Here is a 4577-nt window from a genome sequence, read left to right as displayed (position 1 = left end):
ACCAAGACATCTAGTTTACCTTCAAGCTTCTTAGTCTTAGCTGATGAAGATGAATTCGTGGCTACTTCATGCACTCCTCTAATGACAATAGCATCATTTCTAGCACTAAATTGCTGGGAGTTGGAAGCCATCTTCTCAATTAAATTTCTGGCTTCAGCAGGGGTCATGTCTCCAAGGGCTCCACCACTGGCAGCATCTATCATACTTCTCTCCATGTTATTGAGTCCTTCATAAAAATATTGGAGAAGCTGCTCAGAAATCTGGTGGTGAGGGCAACTGGCGCAAAGTTTTTTAAATCTCTCCCAGTATTCTTATAGGCTTTCTCCACTGAGTTGCCTAATGCCTGAAATATCCTTTTTGATGGTCGTGGTCCTGGAAGTAGGGAAAATTTTTTCTAAGAATACTCTCTTGAGGTCATCCCAGCTCGTGATGGACCTTGGAGCAAGGTAATATAACCAGTCATTTGCCACTCCCTCTAAAGAATGAGGAAAAGCCTTCAAAAATATGTGATCTTCCTGGACATCTGGTGGTTTCATGGTGGAGCAGACAATATGGAATTCTTTCAGATGTTTGTGCGGGTCTTCACCTGCAAGGCCATGAAACTTTGGAAGCAAATGGACCAGTCCAGTTCTAAGAACATATGGGACATCCTCATCAGGGTATTGGATGCAGAAGCTTTCGTAGGTGAAATCAGGTGCAGCAATTTCCCTTAGAGTCCTCTCACGGGGTGGAGGTTGTACCATGTTCTCAGAATGTTCAAAATCAGAATGTTCAAAACTATAATGCTCAAAATCAGGATGTTCAAAATTACCAATCACAGAATGCTCAGGATGCTCAAAAGGTACAAAATGATGCCTATCTAATCTATGAAATGTCCTATCTATCTCAGGATCAGAGGGTTGTAAGTCAGATGGACTGCCTCTAGTCATACACTACATTCAGCATGCACAACTAGTTGTCTTCTTATGCAAGTAACAGTGTAGGTTTGAACTACAGCTACCCTCAAATGATAACCAAATGACTTGAAATTTTGTAAGCAACATCCTAAAATCATGAAAAGATAGCACAAAAATTTTCAGACAAAAATTCAAAGTCTAACTATGGAAACTACCTAAGGAAAGTTTAGAAAAATAAAACAATAAAACTTGAAAAAAAACTAGTAAACAGGCGATTTTGGCTAGTTAGAGACCTCGGCCAGCCTTTGGCGGGCTACCATGGTATGGGAAATTTTTTTCTACCCCAAATACATATTTAATAATAGTCATTCTGATATCCGGAGCAAAAGTTATGACCGTCTGAAGTTTTGATAAACACAAGTTCTCAAATTTTTTTGAATCTCTCAAATCTAGCCACAACAAGTGTTCCTGGTATTTTTCACACAAAATATGAGTCAAAAGAACCTACAACACCAAAATTCAGCTAAAAATAGCAACCCTAACTATCAAAACAAAAATCACCAATTAAATTGTCAATAGCATCACTAATTCAGTCAGTAATGGATTTGCACTACTACTCTGTGTCCCAGGTCAGCAAAAGTGGTCGCTAAATCCATCGCAGAGCACTATTCACAACAAAACACAAAAACTGAAACAGGGGAAGAACTGAACAGAAAAACTAAAACAAAAACACTACACTAAACAAAATAACAAGACACTAAACAACACTAACACAACACGAAAGCATAAAACAACTAAACATAAAACATGAATCACTAGCTATTATGAACCTTTGGACACTGCTCCCCGACAACGATGCCAAATTTGATCGAGACCGTACCCGAATCAAATAAACATTAAAAATGCAGTATCTAGGAAGTGATCCTAGGTCGTCTCCCAACGAGCAATGGTCAACCAAACGTTCATAACAGATAGTAGGAAAATAGTAACGAATTGGGGGGGGGTTGTTTGCTTTTGTAAATTAAACAACGAATAGATGTGAATTAGAAAATATCAGAATTAAAACACGTTGCTTCCCCTTGATTCACAAGCAAGTCTCTTATCCAAGGTTACGAGGGTTTATCCTTTATCAGTTCAACCACTTAATCCAACCCTAAATTAAATTACTAAGCGAAATTTAACACAAGACATTCATTATGTGATTAAGCAACACATACACCAATTAATCATGAATGATCATTAAGCATGAATGTAAATTAAGCGCAGAGACAATTAATCAAGCACTAAGCATGCATGAATTAATAGCAACAAATACAGAGTAATTAGTGAAGAGGAAAAACTGATCAGAATTTCATAGTAATAATAGAACCTCAAAGAGAGTTGTGCTTGATCCTCAAGAGAAAACAATGCTGGAGACTTAGCCTTCCATTAATCAATAGGAAACAAAATTGTAGTTGAAATAAAGAAAACTAGAATTATTCTACAAAACGAAAAAGAAATTAAAACGAATTTAGAGTAGCACTCTAAAACTAAAACAAAAAAGAGAGAGAGGAGAGGAGAGAGGGAAGAGAGAGAGAAGAGCTAAACTAGAACCTTGGTGCTGTTATATAGTTTTCAGCCCCAAAGCTTACAAATTTGTTTTAAATCCAAGCCCATAAATAAAATAAAATCTAGATAAGATAAGATAAGATAAGATCTAGATGAAATAATATCTAGATGAAATCAAATCTAAATAATATCTAGATAAGATAAAATTTGGTAGAATAAAATAGTCTGCTCTCTTCAAGTCCAAGCCCAATTCTGGATTCAAGCCCAATGCTTCATTAATTCCTGAAATTAGATTAAAAACATCAAATTAGCTGAAAAGCCCAAATAATAAAACTGCATAATTAATTTGACAATTAAGACTAATTAGTAATTAAAATGATGCAAAAAGGTTTAAGAAATAGGAGAAAATAATGGCACATCAAACACAGAAAATGAATTTTACATAATTAACCTCCCAGATTTCTTCAATGACTCCAAAGTAAGGCATGGAAGCTACACGAGGTTTGTCATCATATACAGTAGCAAAGTGTTGAGATTTAGCCCTTAGACTTACACCACTATTTTGCATTGTACTCTTATCGTCTTGTGATTTCATGTAGAAGGAATACTTGTTGATATCATATCCTTGCCAAGTTATAACGTTTCTTTTAGGCCAATCTACTACTTCCTTAACATTTTAGATGCATTATGGTCACCAAAAATTATATCTTTAAACCAATTTAGAAAAGTCTTGTTATGTCCTTTCAAGACCCTATTCTTTGTCATTTTTGGGTTACTTTCCTTGACTAAAGCTTCATGACGAACTATGTACGACAAAACTTCATTACTTTTATTCAATATATACAAATGAGCTTGTTGCAATTCTTCTAGACTTGGAGTGATAACATGCAGTCCTCTTGAACCCTTACCTCCCACTCTCTCATCATGTTGAGACTCCAAACCCCCCTACACATGTTTTGCCTTTTCCATGTACTCAGAACAAAACTCAATAGCTTTTTTCGCAATGTAAATTTCAACAATAGATGTTTCAGGACGGTGTAGATTCATTGTATACCTGTTAGTCGTCATTTACGACTAACTTTTGTATTGAAAAACATTATGAAATTTATATCTTTTCCCCTATTTATAGTTCTTTTTGTAGGTTTGTACATATTTTTAGGTTTAGTTTGATTTTTATGCAAAGATATTCCCTTCAATGTGAATTAATGTGTTTTCAACTTCAGTTTCAGGTGAAAAGATGAAGAATAAGAAGGTTGTTGTGGCTGGTGTCTCGCTAAGCGAGGCTTGTGCACTTAGCGAGAATCATCCACTGAGCGAGGCACTCAGCCCGCTTAGCGAGTTGGGAGAATCTGGAGGAGAATCTACCAAGCATCTGCGCACTCAGTGTGTCATCAGCTTGCTCAGCGATTCGTTTGTCTTCTCTCGCACTAAGCGTGCCCATCTTGCTCAACGGAATTTCACTAACTCGCGCTTAGTGCGAAAATGGCGCTAAGCGAGCCTCCGAGGTCAGAAAGCCCTTAAAAGCTGAAGTTGGTGAAAAATAGGTATAATGCTTGAGAGCCTATGCAATAGAGCGATGTAACAGGGCAAGGGAGCACCAAAAACCTCAGCTTTCAAGAGGATTCTAGGTTTTAGAGTGATTTTTAGGTTCCTAGAGGTGGAGGAGACATCCCCACAACTGTGTAATCTGAATTTTGCTTCCAAAACCTCCTATTGTAACTGAAAGGTGATAACTTGCCATGGAAGGCTAAAGCTTTTGTTGGAAAATTCTGCTAAATCTTGATGTAAATATTCTTTACTATCTATTTAATGTTGTTTTGATGTGTTCACTGCTTCTATCTGCCCTTAATTCTTGCATGCTTTTGGTCTGATCATCCATTTGTGTGTAAAGTTAGGATTTTTAGCATTGGAAAATGTTTTGAATCCTTAGAACTGGATAGAGCAGGGCTAGATAACTGTATTGTCTGGACACGGAGTGCAAGGACTCTAGTTTTTAATATGTTGTGATCTTAATGTTGTTCGGTTAGGCTAAGTTCGACAAGGGATCCGAAAACGAAGTTGAATTAGAATTAGCCCATTCACGTGAGACATCGGTATTTGGGATAATTGTCCTCAGCATAGAACACAGACACA

The 4577-nt window shown here is 36.9% G+C and overlaps 1 non-coding gene across 1 annotated transcript; it reads left to right on the top strand.

The window, feature by feature from the left end:
- Positions 1-258: 258 nt before the first annotated feature.
- Positions 259-365, top strand: LOC114380673. Its single transcript, XR_003659846.1, has one exon. It is a non-coding gene; the product is annotated as a small nucleolar RNA R71 (small nucleolar RNA).
- The last annotated feature ends 4212 nt before the right edge of the window (positions 366-4577 follow it).

This window comes from Glycine soja, chromosome 12 (assembly GCF_004193775.1).
Source record: "Glycine soja cultivar W05 chromosome 12, ASM419377v2, whole genome shotgun sequence".
NCBI lineage: Eukaryota > Viridiplantae > Streptophyta > Magnoliopsida > Fabales > Fabaceae > Glycine > Glycine soja.
The sequence above is the reverse complement of the archived record's forward strand: the minus strand, read 5'-3'. Positions and strand labels throughout refer to the sequence as shown.